Source organism: Ascidiella aspersa, chromosome 7 (assembly GCF_963924565.1).
Source record: "Ascidiella aspersa chromosome 7, kaAscAspe10.2, whole genome shotgun sequence".
Taxonomy (NCBI): domain Eukaryota; kingdom Metazoa; phylum Chordata; class Ascidiacea; order Phlebobranchia; family Ascidiidae; genus Ascidiella; species Ascidiella aspersa.
Window position 1 is genome coordinate 30,613,062 of NC_139453.1, and position 18,969 is coordinate 30,632,030.

General features: G+C 35.5%; 1 pseudogene; it reads left to right on the plus strand.

Moving 5' to 3' along the window:
• Positions 1-1,162, plus strand: LOC146138937 (WD repeat-containing protein 54-like; annotated as a pseudogene).
• Positions 1,163-18,969: the final 17,807 nt, after the last annotated feature.

Genomic DNA, 18,969 nt, shown 5'->3' on the forward strand with positions numbered 1-18,969 from the left:
AGAAGAAACAGATAAAAACTGTAAAAGTTTAAGAAAGGATTTTGAAAATTCTTGCCCCAAAATTTGGGTCAAACATTTCAGGCGACAAAAAGACTGGGTCGCCTACAAAATACAGATTTTTCAAAAGTCTGATGTCCAGTAAACATGTTTACACGACAAAAAAGTATTTTTTTAAAGGAAAGCAGCTCCAGTCTTTTCAACAATTTGGATGTTTTAAACACGAGTGATGGAACAGGTGATAACAGCAAAGCTTTTTTATCAGTTCATAAAGACCGTGTCAACATGGTTTATTGCAACTCAGATCAAAGCATTAGAACCAATCAGGTAGTTCAAGACAAGGGTGGGCCTATAAATAAATGCAATGTTATGCAAGCAAAGTGGTGCAAATTGTCTTCTCAGGATGTTTTGGTTATTGCAAATCACAATGGCATTTTGATATATGATGTATCTGGTCAATTACCTATGTTTTGGCACAATTCAAAACTCGGTGAAAGTAATGACAATAGTGTTATGCCTTTTTGCAGGGGAATTTCTGAAATTGTTGGAAAATATGTATGTGTTGGTGGAAGCACACAATGGAAGCACATTGGTTCTTCTTTTTTCTAAGAATTCTTTTCATATAACAGAAACCTTAAAAGGACATGCTCAGCCTGTGTCTGCAATTGATGGATTAGAGAAAAGTGCAGAGGTGGATATGGCCAGTGTTGATGAAAGTGGAATCATATATTGCTATAAAAGTGGCCCAAAGTTTCAGTTTGTATCATTTATTTCAGGGACCAGTGATATGTGCACTTCCATCAAACTTTTGAAAAACCAGCTTGCTGTATGTGGCTATTTATCTGGTCACTTACGAATTTTTAACCCAAATACTTCTACTGTTCTGGCCGAGATAGCTGCTCATGTTCGAGCTGTTTCTGGGTTGGACTATTGCAACACTGGAAATGAGAACAACAACTTAATTGTATCTGGAAGTGAGGATAGTTTTATTCGCGTATGGAAAGTGTCCCAAACAAATACAATTCATGTTACCCATGAATGGAACTGTTGTGCAACCGATTCACGAATTTGCGGAGTAAAATTTTGTGATTGCTCTGGGAAAACTATTGCAGTTTCTGCATTCCAAAGAAATTTTGTTATTTAGTGAAACGTAGCATTGTAAATACTGCCTGTTAATTTTGTTATTATGTACTATGCCTGTCATAAAATGAATGTTTCACAGCAAAAAAAGAAAAATGGTCGCATTTATCGGCATTCGAGACTCGCGCTCCTAGAGTACAAAGCAAAAATATTTGAAAAGTTAGTTATGCACAAGCGGCAGGCGAAAGTGCACTGAGAACCGAAGTTCTACGGTTGTTAATTTTATGTTACCTACCACGGAAAAGATGACATGCAAGTGTTGTGGCGAAACTGGCCACAAACAAGCTGATTGCGCCAAGCAAAAATCTGATTACCCGCAGCTTCACAGTGAGGGAAAGCAATCAGCAACTCAACCGCCGATAATTGCGCCAGGCAAGATTACCAGCTCATCAACGCCTCTGCGCTCAAAAGCGGGTGACGAAACTGCAGCGCTTTTAAAATAATTCAATTGGGAGGAGGCAAATAAATAAAAATATACTTTTTCGACAAATTCCAACGCAAATAGATTACGGAAGGCAAGCTTATGTAAATGGGAACTAAACAATAGATTAACAAACATATTCTTGATTTAACTCAGACTCATTGCAACGGAGAGTGCTAGGACGGTTTGGAAAATGTTACAAAAACGCCTGATCACAATAACGACTCATTAGAAGCATGAGCGAAGTTACCGTCTCACTGGACTGCCCAAATTGTCACACGGACAGTCTTCTGGATCACCAATGCCGACATTTTTACTGCTGCAAATGTAAACATGAATACGGGGTTACCAACGCATGCTGTGGGGACGCTATCATGTTTTGGAGTCTTTGGGAGGAAACAATATGCAATGATTTATGTTTCCATCTTAATTCTGATTTCTATGCTGTTTAATTTCGTGCGTTTCTCCTTACAGTGTTGTCTCTCTCCGTATTATGAGTCCCGTGTCTTGTTTTACATTCCTTTCCTCTCTTTTTACCTTGTGTCAATTCATTATGTTTTCACCAGTCTTTGCTTGGTTCTTTACTTAGGGACAACTATTTCGTTATATTTAACGCTATTTTTTGTTACAGCAACATGTTGTAATTTGTTGTTTAAAGCTAAGTAAACTTGACGTCGTTTATTGTTAGTCACTTCACAATGGCGGACTGCCCCAAGTGCCAGGCCAAAATAAGACTTATGCCCCGATGCTGTGAGGAAATCCAACCGGAGTTTCGAATGGACGGCAATATGTTCGAGTGCATCCAATGCACAAGGTAAAATGTTTAATCACTTATTGAAATAAAAACTGATGCACTGCAGTTGCGGGAAAAATAGCCGAGGTTATTGAACCGAGCCGGCCATATAACTGCAATTGCGGGTTTGAATATGAATGGGATATTGAATTAGGAGAAAAGAAGAACAATTAGAGATTTTACGATTATTCTTCTTGGTGTGTACTTTTGTTGTACAATGGGCATCAATAGAGCAAATTTTATTAAGGTGGGTTATTAAACACCCAGCAAACAAAAGCCAATCTTCAACTATCGAAGATCGAAGTCCATTCCAAAAAAGCGGGCACAGTATTGTGTTCGTGTCAGTTCGTTTTTTAACTTAATTAGGGCGTCTCCCAAGATACGTAAATTAGATGTCAGATCACAGCAGAGCTGCGGAGTCAGACTCGGGACTCGAGTAAGACCAGGTAAAACTACCCGAGTCCGACGTGTCCGCATGAGCAGTACCAAATTTGGAAACTGATAACTGTAAGTTGTTAAACTGGAAAAGCAAATAGTTGAATATTTTCCATGACCCCTATGAGTGGATTGCTGAAGCTGAATATCCATCTTATTTTAGTAAATCGGTGACAGGCTGTAGAGTATGAGCCTGACTCGGGACTCGATGAAATTGCACATTTAGCCGGAATTGGACTCTGGTTGTTTTTAACCGACTCCGGAGGTAGCCGGTGCAGAACATAAAATGTTTGGCTCGGGAGGTGTTGATATTTTGACATTATTCATAACCTAGCACACTGCATACGAAAGGTTGCCGACCCCTGGTGCAGTACGTTTTTATACTAAAATCAGCCTCTTTCTAAATGGCAAGTCGCACGCGCGGCTGATTTCTCCAGTGAGAATATGCGCACAGCATGGCGCTAGTCGCTTGCTTCGCGAGCTGAGCAAACAGGCGAAAATAAACGAATCCCGCATCGGAAATATTGCTACCGCTAGGTAGGAGTAGATAGCTGTAAAAAACTAAAACGATGACGTCACACTATTTTAGGTTTTTACAAACCAAAGCAAACCAAAAAAGAATAACGCCCAAAACAATATACATCCCGAAAATAAATTTTCGGCCCATATAATTAAAGGTGGTTGGTCAAAGTAATAGGGTCATCATAAATAGGGTTATTTAGAAGTTTAGTTTTGGTAAATTATGTATTACACTTTGGTTTGTTGTTTTTCGGTTATGTATTAAGTTGTACTTTTCCCTGGCTTGTTTAAGTAACGGTCTTTAGGTAAAACTAAACATTAATACGTAATAGTAACAATATAAATATGTAACAAAATAATATTATTTTCAGCGCTTATTGGAATACAAACCCACTACACTATTACGAAATTGAAAATCTAGCTCTGTTTACGAGATATTGCTACTGCTCGATAGGGATATAGAGCTTGAAGCTTATACGATGATACCACACTTATTTTACGACTTTTGTTCCCAAATTCAGGGCCCCGAAGGGGAACAGCAAAAAATATCTCCCTACATCCAAAGTAAAAATAGTACGTCTTTAAAAAAATATTTTTCTCCCCCGTAAAAAGAATAAAAAATTGTACCTCCCTCAAAACTATACCCCAGCACCCGCCGGATAATATCCATTTAAATTTGTTTTATCCACCACAAATTTCTTGACAGCCCTCCGAATCAAAAAAAAAAATCAAAAAGTATTACTAGCATCCCCCCAAACGTAAAAGGTATCAATAGGCGCGCGTGGAAGAGGGGGTCGGAGCCGGGAAATTGCCAAATCACTCTGGAAGTCGGTCGGGATTGTCTTAGGCAAAAGTGTTTTGTTTAATAGCAACAACAACAGCAGCGTATCTCGCCAAAAGCCCCTTCCCTGCGTTAACGATGAGTGGGACTTTATATGGCCTCGCCTCTTTATATTAAATTCAATAAATACGAGTTAATTGCAGAATGTTCGAAAAATAAATTTGATAAACGGACTGTATGTAGATAATGCGTATACACTGGATCACATTACATAAATGCATTGTTTTTATTTATTTTATTATATATATACGTTTCTTGATAATAAATTGCAAAGCCAAAAAGGTCGAGTAGATCGACATCATCTTGATTAAGACGTTTCGATACGAGTTTGTATCATCTTCAGTTAATGTGACTGAGAAGCAATTCAAGCATCACTAATAAGAGATGGGACGCAATTGTTATCAGTCTGAGTTTACCAACACTTAGTTGATATACTTAAAAAATGAATTAGCTTCACCAATTTTTTTAAGTTTCAAGTTTTTATTTTTCTTCCCATCCACGCTTAATACATACACACGCAAAATAGAAAAGTAAATAACGTTACCGGATTTAGGGAAGGACCAGCCTTGAACCACAAGTGGTTATACAAAGAGACCGACCCTTTCAATTTTAGCAATATATGCAGGGTTACCATCTGCTCAGACCAAAAATAAGCACGCTACTCCAAAACAATAAGCACGCTACTAAAGATCAGAGACAGATCCAGGACTCCGGGGTGAATTCCAAGGTTTCAGAAATAACATTATAAAATAAAATAAAAACTTGAAAAACAGCTATTTTTGTATGCGCAAAACATAGCTTAATCGCGCGAAGCGCAAAAAAATGTGTTTATTAGGTTGAAATTGGCAAGTTAACCACCCTTGTTTAATGCAAGCTTTGTAAATTTTTTCGCGTCAGAGCGCACCAGTTATACACCTTTTAAACCGTGGTGCATGGCAGCATGAAACGCCTAATTGCCCTGCCTGGTAGCTAAGTTTGGTTCACTTGGCGGCATTTGGCTTGTAATAAAATTACTCATTGAATGATTTACTGTAATGCATCTAGCAATTTTTTTTGTAGTAACATTGTGTTTTCCATAGCCTCTGGGCTGATTTAGCATTTTGTCTGTACTGACACAAAAAAGACAGTCCTTACGTCAAGCCGAAAGTTTATTTGATTGCTAAAGCAATTTACCACAATTCTATAGGCTACAATGTACTTTTTAGATTTAGAATAAGCAATCACAACACATTGTTATTATGTTATTTAATTCGTTATAATCTGGGTTAAATAACTTGGTAAATATAAATACAAAATTGAGAAAGAACGCTTTTAGAAACTAAAATAAGACAACATAAGCACACACCTCTAAAATAAGCAGGTTTCTTAGAAATAAGCACATTTGTGTTTTCTAAGACACTGCGCCCAAAAAATAAATATTAACCTTATCAGGGTTAATATTTAAAACGAGAATGCCAGCTTATATACTTTATACTTGATGCACACCAGAAGAGCGATTTTTATCTATTGATTAGGTACCGAGAGCTTACCGCCCAGATATCGTTTTAAATTTGCGGCGGTCAAATATGTTGTATTGTAAGAGCAATAAGCTGTTTAATTGAAGCGAGCCACTTCGCACAATGAACGTCGCGCGCGCAGGTGTTTCCCCAGGGAGAAATAAGCGTGAAGCCAGTCGTTTTGTTGTTGATTAGCGTGCTGTACAAGCGACCAAAGGCAAAACAAACACGAAGCATTTTTATTTCACCATTGCTAATCTCTACCGCCACATGCCGTTACGAACATCGCCTTTTTTATATAATTATGCAAAGAGGATGTAATGAAGTAAATATTCTTTGATGTAATAAATTAAACAACACACAGTCCGAGGTTTTTTAAAGAACTGTTGTAGAAGGCACAACTCGTGGGAATTGGATAACCAATAAATATTGAAACATTAAAACTGTCAAATGCCTAAAACTGAAAAAAAACGTGTTTTTTGTCTAGTATTTTTTCTAAATCATATGTTACTGATGTTGATGCATCGGAAAAAGTTTTATATTCGGCCGACCCATAGGCTCCTTAACTTGCGTTAGTACAAATGGCTAAACTAAAAATAAAACATTGAACTAACTAAATTGGTAAAAACATGTAATTAAACTCGCAAATCTACCTTGAATTTTTCAGAACTCCTTTAAAGAAAAGTTAGTGATTGAAAAGTTTGGAAAAGCAACTTATTGGTAATTACGAGATAATGATAAAACACCAAGGAAACATATTTACAGAAAAAAGAAGTAAACTATCAAACTTAATTGTGCTGTACAAAAACAAATGTATCGAGTTTGGTATGTATGACGTTTACTGGAAATTGTTGTGCCATTGGTACATTCCGTTGTAAGCCTGCGTTGCTTGGCCGCTGTTCGCTCCAAAACCTTGGATGTACTCCACACAATTCAGTTTGTCCATGTTGAGCACTAAGCACTGCCCGTAGAGTTGGTAGGCCTAAACACAAGAAGCAGACTGTGTTAAATGCAACAGTCACCCAACATAAAATTAATAAACATTATATGGAATATTTATTCTTAAATTCTGTGCGACCGTTTTCACCATAATCGTTAAGGTACTTTAGCACGCCAAAAATAATTAACGCCATTTATAAACATATACTTGCAAATATTTGCTTACTTTCATGTCAACGATGTGCGTGCAATACAACTCGTTAAACACTGGCCTATAGTAAATCACATAACTTCATCTCATTGAAATACTCACATAATTAATTTGTTTGTTTGTAAAATTTCCTCCAATTTCCGGCCCAATTCCGGGCACGTCTGTGATGAGTTTGCGTTTCATCGGTTCCTCCACAAAAACTCTGCTTTTCTCAGTTGCGCTACTCATTGCGTTAATAGTTGTTTTTTAAAATATAGCCTATTTGACTATTAAAGCACAAGTTGTTAGTTGTAATATAGCGTACAGACACAGAAACAATACCGCGTGTGGAAACTGCGGTTAAAATCCCTCATGAAATAACAGAAAATATACTTTAAAGATGAATGATTTATAAAGAGCAGGGGTCACCAAACTTGTGGATTTATTTACAGGTTTGGGTTCGATTAAGGTTCAGGTACTTTTAAATTATTCGGTTCAGTTCCGGTTCGGCTCCTTAAAATCTTATAAAAACCGGTTCAGGTTCGGTTACGGTTAGGACAAAATTGACCAAAACCGGTTCATAAAGTTCCGGTTCGACTCCCTGGTTTAAAGTTTCATCAAAAGTTTATCGGACTTGCATCCGATAAACTTTTCTGTTAATAAACTATTAACGACCGTGTTTTGATTTTCTGAAAAAAATATGCCGGTTAAACAAAACCGTCGGGCCGTAGTTTGGTGACCACTTAGAAGTAACAGCGATATTGGAAAAAAGGTAGAATGACGAAGGCTTTATCAAAGGTATCAAAACACTATTTATGAAAAGTAAAGCTTAATTGCAATTTAATACAACGTATTGTTGGTCAAGATACAATTAATAGTAAAACCTTTTCAAACGAAATAATTTGAATGCACGGTGAAAAAATTAGTTTTTGCAATAAAAATAAAAACATGCTTATAATAAAAAATGACCAACCTGATGAACACATTAATAAGCGTATTGCCACATTTAATTTTCAATTTACATTTGTACATCTTTGCTTTAAACCACATCGGTAAGGGCAGCAGTTACACATTTGCGAGGTTGTCATAATAACAACTTTTGGAAATTCTGATACCACTCAAACAGTGCTATGTAAGCCATCTTAGCTAAATGCTCGTTTACATTAATGCTTCTTATTTATTGGATAAATGAGTTTTCATCCCGGTAGTAATTTAAGAACTTTGCATAAAGTTGTTTAGCCTGCAACAAATAGAAACATTGAAAGATTGAACACAAGTTTAAGAGTCTATTAAGTTACCGGTTTTATTTGTGTGCGAAGCCTGAATTAATGTTTCTCGGAGCCGGGGTCTTGTTTTCATTAATACAAAACACATTTATGTTATCATTTTATTTGCAAAACCATTTGTAAGCAACAGATCCGGCGGCAAAAAATGACATCATTTAACAGCAGGGCGGATCCAGGGTTTTTTGTTTGGGCTGTGAATAATTTTTTAGAATAACGTCAAAAAGCTAAAAAAAATCTACAAAGCACTGCTTCTCAAGAGAAATGGTGCAAAAGCAGAAGTTCGAAAAATATAGCTTTTAACTGCCTTAAAACGATTAAGCTTTTAAGTGGTATAAGACAACGTGGCCCGCCTGATTCACAGTTGTTCTAATATTTAAATAACACAATTCTTAGTTAACATTTTTGTGCGGCCCGCAAAGACCTGTCTGAGTTTGGTTGGTGCCCGCGATTAAAGGTTGCCGACCCCTGATTTCAATTCTTGGTGCAGACAGTTGAATTTTTCCTGGTAATGACATAACCTGGTAAAATAATGTATGTATAAATTCCCGTAGTGAATGTATGTTAAACAACCTAAAATATGACTGACAGCTCATCGAAACGAAAGTGAAGACAATATGATGTTAGACAACGATTAATATAATACTTTACTGTAACGCAAGATGAGGTGGTCGATATGAAATAATATTGAGCCCAAGGGGCACTAGTGTAAAAAAGGTTGGGAAACACTGAACTACAACAATCCAACAGTAAACTAGTAGTCGGCTATACATTATAAGATGACCTACATCTTTATTAGATGGTCGGGTCACTTGATTGACGTTTATTCTCTCGCATGCACCAAATTAAAAAAATATATAGTTGCAAATATGTCGATTTTTATCTTGGCGTATTTACATGAGTGACATTTCATTTTAATAAAATAGTCTAAAATATGAACCTATTTATTTGAGGAGAAATAAATTAATTTTAAGAGTAAATGCTTGAGTTTGTACTATTTCCATATTTTTTGCCAAATTCATAGATTTCACTATAATTAGTAATAGGCCTACTATTTTATTGTTATTTATCTTAAACTTACTTTCGAACACTTTCATTTGTTTTCAACAACTTTTTAATTAAACAAAAGTGTCGGCTTAAATTGAACACGAAAAATAAAATGCGCAGCTCATAAAAACACACCACCTAGGCTATCTTTACGGGCCAGTCAGATAAACCCGCCATGCCGAGAAATTCATAAGAATTTGTTTTTTACGACTATTCTACAGACAAGTAATAATTACATTGTAACTATTGGTAGAGTACTCGAGTTACCTATTCCGGAAATCAATAGTTTTCGTGTTTTTTTGTCTCAATATAACTCATTAGAGTTGCAGATACTTCTACTAAACTAACATTGTCCTACAAAGGTCTATAGAAGTAAAACTGGTTTAATGCAAGTAACATTCGACTCGATAATTCCCTGCAATAAATCTTTCAGTAAGGTTTATGTTCGAGACAGCAAACTAAAGTGTATTGCCGCGAGATCATGAAACTCGAATACAGGTTGTTAGGCATTGTCACGAAACAATACAGTCTCTTGATATTGTTAATTGTTGTTTTTCAAAACGGTTTCTATTCGTTGATGTCTGACACTCTGGGGACCTAATCCAATGAAAGACCTGGGATATAATGTTTCATTGAACAATATTTAAAAGAAATATTTCCAGTGTCTTGCAACATTTTATCGCAACCACCAAAGTTTTAAAGCGTAAGTTTAACAGCGAAGAATGGGCGAGTCAATTCACTTCTTTAGATAAGTGATCAAAAAGGCATTAGCATAAATAAATTCCAATTTATTTATACGAGTCCTGCCTTCGTATTTGTCCTACAAGTAAAACATAATAAATTAGCAATAGTCAGTTCGAATTTAATTGATTGATCCATGTATTCATATTGATGCCGCAATTTACTAGAATTATGGATAAATGTCGCTCAAAACCAATCTCAATAAGCCTAACCATATAACAAAGCTACTTTAATCGGTGACACAACCAAATCAAACAGCGACACAATTTGGGTCGCGACCCATAGGTTTAGAAACACTGTTTTACAATAACCAACCCAAGGATTTATAGTCTGCTACACTTTACAGTAATATTCTTTTTAACGAAGGTAATTCAAACAAGCCACCAAGAGTGACTGCTCGTATCTAGGATTCCATTCAAACAAAGGTGAAATGTGGGAGAGTTACTTGTGATTGTTAAAGTGTTGTCCCTATACACCAGTCTTTCCCAACCTTCTTTGTACGAGCGCCCACTTTGGCTTGACAGGTTCTTTATATGCCCCAATGTTACAACAAACCCGGGGATGAAAGATGCTTGATTGGAAGGCGACATATCAAATTTAAAACATGACGTTGGAAACTTACGCCATAAAACAAGTAACTTAAATCAAGTTTAAATGTATTCAGCGAATTCGTGAGTGGGCGTAATGAATTCCACGCCTAGAAAGAAAACAAACCTAGTTTAAATAGAAAAACATTTTAAATTTGAAGCAAAAACATGACAAAACACTTTACAAAAATTAGGCGAACCAAATCATGCTCCAAAAAAGTCAAACGCCCTCTAAAATCATGAGACGCCTCGCAATGTAACCCTATAACGCCCATGTTGGAAACACTGCTTTGAAGTTTTACTCGTTGTGTTTGCTGTCACGACAAAAGATGCTTCCTTCAGTTGAAGGGACTGAAAAGCGACATTCGACACCAAGCCAAGCCAGAATGCTTTCAAATAGGCTCTCCTCGCGAGAGATTTTAGCTTTCCCGTGATGTTGGCAAAGAGAGCCTACACTACGAAAGTGCTCCAGCGAGACACCACGTGGATTATGATAAATATAGATCTTCCACTAGGTGTCTCTAGTGTTGTAAACACTGAATGTGCCCAAAGAGATATAATACACAAACAACAATTCTCTTTCCTCCAAAAGCTCAATTAAAATGGCACTGGACCTTAAATTGCGGGAATGCACGTCTGCCATGGGAGAAAATTTACCGCAACCTCTACAATTCAACAATCGAAAACAAACTGAGAAGCTTTCAGATAAAGTTTAACTTGGAAAATTAAGCCGGCGTAAACCCCACGAAGCCATCAACTTGTCCACTTGCTAAAACCGCGTTTTAATAGCCATCTCTCAACACAAATCTGCAGTTTCAACGAAATCTCAAAAGGTAACAATTTACCACTTCAACATTAAACAAAACAAAAAACAAGCCAAAAAAAAAACAAAAAAAAAACAACAACAAGCCAAAAATTCAGCTTAGCCCGTTCAGTTTTAATTTAGTATCGAGCTGCAATTATTCAATCAATTTGAAACTCGGCGTATTTACATGAGTGACATTTCATTTTAATAAAATAAATGGTCTAAAATATGAACTTATATATTTGAGGAGAAATAAATTAATTTTAAGAGTAAATGCTTGAGTTTGTACTATTTCCATATTTTTTGCCAAATTCATAGATTTCATTATAATTAGCAATAGGCCTACTATTTTATTGTTATTTATCTTAAACTTACTTTCGAACACTTTCATTTGTTTTCAACAACTTTTTAATTAAACAAAAGTGTCGGCTTAAATTGAACACGAAAAATAAAATGCGCAGCTCATAAAAACACACCACCTAGGCTATCTTTAGTGGCCAGTCAGATAAACCCGCCATGCCGAGAAATTCATAAGAATTTGTTTTTTACGACTATTCTACAGACAAGTAATAATTACATTGTAACTATTGGTAGAGTACTCGAGTTACCTATTCCGGAAATCAATAGTTTTCGTGTTTTTTTGTCTCAATATAACTCATTAGCGTTGCAGATACTTGTACTAAACTAACATTGTCCTAAAAAGGTCTATAGAAGTAAAATTGGTTTAATGCAAGTAACATTCGACTGGATAATTCCCTGCAATAAATCTTTCAGTAAAGTTTAAATGTAACTGTTCAAGACAGCAAACTAAAGTGTATTGCCGCGAGATCATGAAACTCGAATACAGGTTGTTTGGCATTGTCACGAAACAATACAGACTCGTGATATTGTTAATTGTTGTTTTTCAAAACGGTTTCTACAGTTGATGTCTGACACTCTAATCCATTGAAAGACCTGGGATATAATGTTTCATTGAACAATATTTAAAAGAAATATTTCCAGTGTCTTGCAACATTTTATCGCAACCACCAAACTTTTAAAGCGTAAGTTTAACAGCGAAGAATGGGCGAGTCAATTCACTTCTTCAGATAAGTGATCAAAAAGGCATTAGCATAAATAAATTCCAATTTATTTATACGAGTCCTGTCTTCGTATTTGTCCTACAAGTAAAACATAATAAATTAGCAATAGTCAGTTCGAATTTAATTGATTGATCCATGTATTCATATTGCTGCCGCAATTTACTAGAATTAGGGATAAATGTCGCTCAAAACCAATCTCAATAAATCTGACCATATAACAAAGCTACTTTAATCGGTGACACAACCAAATCAAACAGCGACTCAATTTGGGCCGCGACCCGGAGGTTTAGAAACACTGTTTTACAATAACAGACCCAAGGATTTATAGTCTGCTACACTTTACACTAATATTGTTTTTAACGAAGGTAATTCAAATAAGCCACCAAGAATGGCTGCTCGTATCTAGGATTCCATTCAAACAAAGGTGAAATGAACGAGATTTACTTGTGATTGTTAAAGTGTTGTTCCTATACACCAGTCTTTCCCAACCTTCTTTGTACGAGCGCCCACTTTGGCTCGGCAGGTTCTTTATATGCCCCAATGTTACAACAAACCCGGGGATGAAAGATGCTTGATTGGGAGGCGACATTACAAATTTAAAACATGACGTTGGAAACTTACGCCATAAAACAAGTAACTTAAATCAAGTTTAAATGTATTCAGCGAATTCGTGAGTGGGCGTAATGAATTCCACGCCTAGAAAGAAAACAAACCTAGTTTAAATAGAAAAACATTTTAAATTTGAAGCAAAAACATGACAAAACACTTTACAAAAATTAGGCGAACCAAATCATGCTCCCAAAAAGTCAAAACGCCCTCTAAAATCATGAGACGCCTCGCAATGTAACTCTATAACGCCCATGTTGGAAACACTGCTTTGAAGTTTGACTCGTTGTGTTTGCTGTCACGACAAAAGGTGCTTCCTTCAGTTGAAGGGACTGAAAAGCGACATTCGACACCAAGCCAAGCCAGAATGCTTTTAAAGAGGCTCTCCTCGCGAGAGATTTTAGCTTTCCCGTGATGTTGGCAAAGAGAGCCTACACTACGAAAGTGCTCCAGCGAGACACCACGTGGATTATGATAAATATAGATCTTCCACTAGGTGTCTCTAGTATTGTAAACACTGAATGTGCCCAAAGAGATATAATACACAAAAAAAGCGATATAATACACATATTATACTGACCTATCGGGGGTCTTCAACCAGATCACAGTGGGGTTTGTGTCCTGGCATTATTTTTCCCCAGTATAAATACTAAACAAATTCTGCTGATGCGCAGTTCAACTCTAGCCCTACCTCCAAGTGGCGGCACCATCTCCATTTGGAAATGGTTGTCCCTGGGCCTCAACTTATACTGAAACTTCAGGCTTTCCCGACCTACTTTTTGGTCAATGGAAAGAATACGCCACCACACCTTACGTTTCTTTCACATTCTACTTTTTTTTTGCTTGCTTTTATAAAAAAAAAAAAAAATAAAGTTATAACGCACATATATTGTTTATCATTTTTTTAAGAAAACACATTTTGTCGCGTTGTTCGCAAAATTGTACACTAGTGACTGCACCACCTATTTTCAGTATATCACATCTAGAAAATGGTTTGTTTGTGGCTTCATCTCTAAAATGTCATGCCGGCCCTGTTCCAAGCGAACCAGGTTGTTTAAGGGATTCGCGTGAACAGAAGTTTAAGAACCCCTGGTCTAAGCTATTATTTCTTAACATGACTGTTACGAATAAACTACACACGGACATTGCCCCTTTGCAAACTGTACTTTTTTACATATTTTTTTAACGAGCGATTCACGCGAACTAATTTGGTTGTGTAGTATCTTTTAGCCTATTTTGAGGAGTTTTTTCGCTCAAAGGTCCATTGCGGCACTCTTTGAAAAAAGTTTAACAAATATTTATTTTCGCAATTCATATGTTCTGCCTTACGAAACAAAATAGACGGCCCTATGTAAAAAATATTATGTGGCTAACACGAAAATACAACCATAAGTATTCAAGTTTTGTGACCTTTTAGTTAAAATGGTTCTCGGCCCTGCTTTAGTCAAACAAAGTTGTCGAATGAAATTGTAATGCGACGAATAGAGGCTTAAAGAGTAGCGTTAACCAGTTGTGCATAATTTTGGCGTAATTTCATACATTTTAGCCAAAAACAATTAACAGGCCACAACCAAAAAGATTGTTTAAATAATAAGAAACGGCAGATTTAAGTGATTATTTCCAGGGCTGCGGAGTTGGAACTACTCGAGTCCAGAGTCCAACGTGAGCACGGGCGGTACCAAATTTCCAAAATGACGTGGCCGCAAACTGTAAATTGTATAACATTTGGTGGATATTTTACCAAAGTATTTTCCAAAGTAAGTATTGTGAGTGGAAGCATTAGATGAAACTCTTACGAAATCCACCTTAATTTAGGGTGATTTTGGCAAAATACAGGCTGGGAAGTCGGAGCCGAAATCGGGACTCAACGAAATCGCACTTTTGACCGGAGTTGGACTCGGGAGTTGGACTCGGGTTATTTTTAACCGACTCCGCAGCCCTGATTAGTTTTAAATGTGGATTGAAGGTCAAGCCAAGTATTTAATTGCGGTTTGAATTCATCAAATGTTTGTAACTTTAAATTCCTATTTCTTTAAATCCAAATTAAAGAGATTTATTTACCTTTTACATAATATCAAACTGCAAAAGATGTTTTTTAGCGATGTGAAAATTTTTGGAAAAGACTAAAATTAATTCAGCTTTGAATAAAACCTGTTTTTTTTACCTGCGAACAATCAAAGTAACTTTAATAAATACAACCTCGCGTGGCAAAATCTTGATTGAAATCCTGCCGCTAGAAGACGCCCGCGCGCTGTTTGATTTATCAGAGTTAAACTGCATCAAGGTGCAAGAATAACACATCACCGCCACGACGCCACGTATTGCGTCATTGCCTTTGGCAAACATGACGTCATCACATTTTTAATTAATCGTGCGCTGATCGTTTGCTTAGTAATTTAAAAGTCATAATCTTGATAGTGACCTTTAGGTTTTATAGATTAGTTTCTGCAACGCACATTTAAAAAAAATCATGTGTTATTTTAAATATACACCATTTTTCCCAAGTTTTCAAAACGTTCTCTTATTGTAATTATGGGTAGAATTTCACGCATATGTGTCGGCTAAATAAAGCAACGTTTTATTTTTTTTCGCACTTGCTTTAAACTCACCAAGGGGCTGTGTGGAGATGCTGAATCAGACACAGAAAAAGTATGACTGTAATTTATTTCTTTGCTTATTAAATGTAAATCTAACGTCGGATCTGCCAAATAATTTTTTTTTTTTTTTTGCTGATAATTTGAGTTTATATGCGTATAATTATTCAAAACAAAACTCGATTTACGTCGTACTTTTTTGTTTTTAAGTGATAACAATATTTTGCGCCTATAATTAAATTAGGGAAATATTTCCGATAAAATAGCTTAGTGTCCTTGCTGGTGTGAGGATGTGTTTAATTTTACTCCTTTTTGTTTAATTTTTCTATTTTTTTGTCTAAATGAATAAAATCGCGAAACAACTGGCGGGACTTAAACAATACAGTTCATTTAAACACGACATTTGCATTTAGTGAATTAACCATGATTAAAAATATAAATATACGGAAAGCTAAAAACATCCTATTGCAAAGCAATACAAAACAGAAGATTGGTTTTTCTGAAATTTATTTTAAACTACGCCAAGCGTTTGCATAATTACGCGCATATAGATACAAAGTAATTTAAAAAGTACAAGCCACATAGAATACTGTACGTAAAAAAAACGCTTTTTAAATGTACAAAAGTAAGGTCTATAAAGATCACAGAATGTTTCAAAGGACAAGGTTGCTTGGATGGACATTGTTTCAGTAACATATCCAGTATGCGAAACAAGTAAAAAAAACGAGGAATGAATTGTGTGCGATTTACGTGCAATACAATAAGTATAAAATCGCAATTTAGCACAACCGCAAAACGATATTCAACATTATAGACTTAAAAATAACCTAGTTAAATCAAAAGAAGAATGCAAAAATCAAAAGAAGAATGCAATTAATAACTGATATCATCCAGTTAATTGCCTATTAAATAATTGATATTACGGTAATCACCTATTATCTTGTAATGTAGTAGTGATAAATGTACACAAGTGTTTGTAAAAAGTGTGCGAATTTGTTCGTATAAGTTTGAGAACCACAAGGAGATAGAAACATTACACAGGCAGAGAACCAATACATGTTTAAAATACGAGACAAGAAGTTTGTAAATAGGCAGTCAAGCTTTAAAACTACCGGCAATATACACAGCAGGCTTACGTGCAATACAGCAGGTAATTACAACGAACTGGAATACGTTTATATGTCATGGGTCTATTTAAATGACTAAGGGCAATATTAAAAACTGTCAAAATATTAAAAAACTAGACGGGGTGTGCGGTTTTTGTATATTTTGCTAGAGGGTTATAGCGCGGTTCTACTATATTATACCAGGGGGGGTATAGCGCAGTTCCACTATACTTTACCAGGGTGTTATTCCTTGGTTATTCTATATTCTTTCAACGGGTCTTATTTGTCAGTGTCCATATACTCCCAATGTTGTGCTTCCAGTTTCGGTGCTTTAGCAGGCAAAAGCGGATGTGGCCCGAAGTTGCGTGTTATAGGTTGGACATGGTGCACTTTTACAAGATTGATTGCCAGTGGTCTTAATATAAATTTGGCTGCGAAGCAAACCTACAACTTGTCTTTATAATTAAAAAATATTTGACAATTTTTTCTTGCACCCCTATACGCCTCTAATTGGAGACAAAAATCAATAGTGTGATGTGTTCGATTAAGTTCTTTACAGCTATCTACTCTAATCTAGCGGCAGAAAACCTTCAATACAGAATTAGTTCATATCGCTTGCCTTATTCTGGCCGCGAAGCGGCTGGCTCCCTGCTGTGCTTTTTTTGTCCAGCGCGTGCAACATCCATTGTGCAAAGTGTCTCGTCTTAGTGAATTAACTTATTGCTCTTACAAAACAACATATTTTACCGCCGCAAGTTTAAATAAAAAATCTGCCAGGCAGTGTACACCACTTTGTTTGCAATTTTTTTTCCATCAAAAAATCACTTTAATTTCTATATTTTTGGTTAATTATTTTCCCCCATGGGTTAATTATTTTGAGTTGAAGGTCAAAATTTTGCTGTGAAGCAACCTATAGTTTGTCTTTACAATTGAAAACTATTTAACAATGTTTTCTTTAGTTTTTTAGACACCTCTAAACACAAAAATGGACGAATTTTAATTTTGCCCCCCTAAAATACTCCCCTATTTTCAAGAGGTAAAATGTTTATTTTAACATCAGCTTTAAATGGTTCTCTAACATTTGTGAAATTTTCAGATTTTTATGTCATTTCCTTCTAGTGTAAATATATCATTGAAATTTCCTAAAGTGTTGTGCATTTTGACCCCCCGGATAAACAGTTCAGGGCTAATGTTTAAAATTTTGTTACTTAGCATTGTATATGTCATGTATCCATCATCCATAAATATATCCGATTTTTTTTACATTTTTTCATCTCTGAAAAGTGCCGAAAACCAAAATTACCAAAAAATGATAGTTTTACCCCCCTAAAAACCACCCCTTAGAACCTAGGCAATTTTTTTTTATATTAGAAACAACTTTGGGAGGGTATTTAACAGTTGTGAAAATTTCATGTTCCAACCATGTTTTTTTCCTTGTCAAAAGTGAGCCATAAAAAATTGACTGAAAAAAAAAAAAAAAAAAAAAAATAATTCGGAAAAAAACAACATGTGTCCAAAAAAAAATTTTTTTTTTCGGGCCACATAAAAATATATTCCACCTTGTAAAATGCAATTAAACAAGCTTTTAAAGAAAAAAATGGGTCATTGTTCATAAGTTTTAAAAATAAAAAAACTCTTTAAACAATTGAGGCATATATTGTAAAACGTTAATAGTTTGTTGTGGTCTTAAGGAAATGTACTTTCTCGAGGTAAATTCGATGATAGAAAGAAAAAATCTGGGCAAGCCTCCACAAAAAGACACATAATATAATAATACAGCAGCAAAACATACATTTCAAATCATACATTTAAAAGCACACTGAATGGCTACTTCTGAAAATCACTTGAGGATGAATCACTTTGCAAAAGAACTGAAACAAAAAGTGCCATTATTAGAAAACTGTTTTTGTTTAAAAACATCGACACGCACACAACAATACACATTGTTAGGTAAACAATGGCCAATATTTATATATTAGAGATAGCTTCATCGGGAAACATCATATTTAAAAAAAAATTAAAGGAGTGATGTAAACCATGTTAGAATCTTTTGTTTAAGCAGCAAATACAATCAAACTCTATTCTAGAACTTACCCTTCAGTCAAAACTGTGTTTTATTACTTGTTATAACCAGAAAGCGAGTTTATTTCAATATTTGTTCACTGTTTTGTTTGACTTGCTTAAATGTTCCCTATATGTTCTTTACACACTAAGTCTGAATTCAGTATTTATTTATATAAAGTTTTAGTAAAAAGCGCCCGAAGTAAACTATTGTACATAACTTAAACACCTTTGTCTAACGGGATAAAACATAAACCAGTAATTTAATCACCTTTTTGTTGTAATC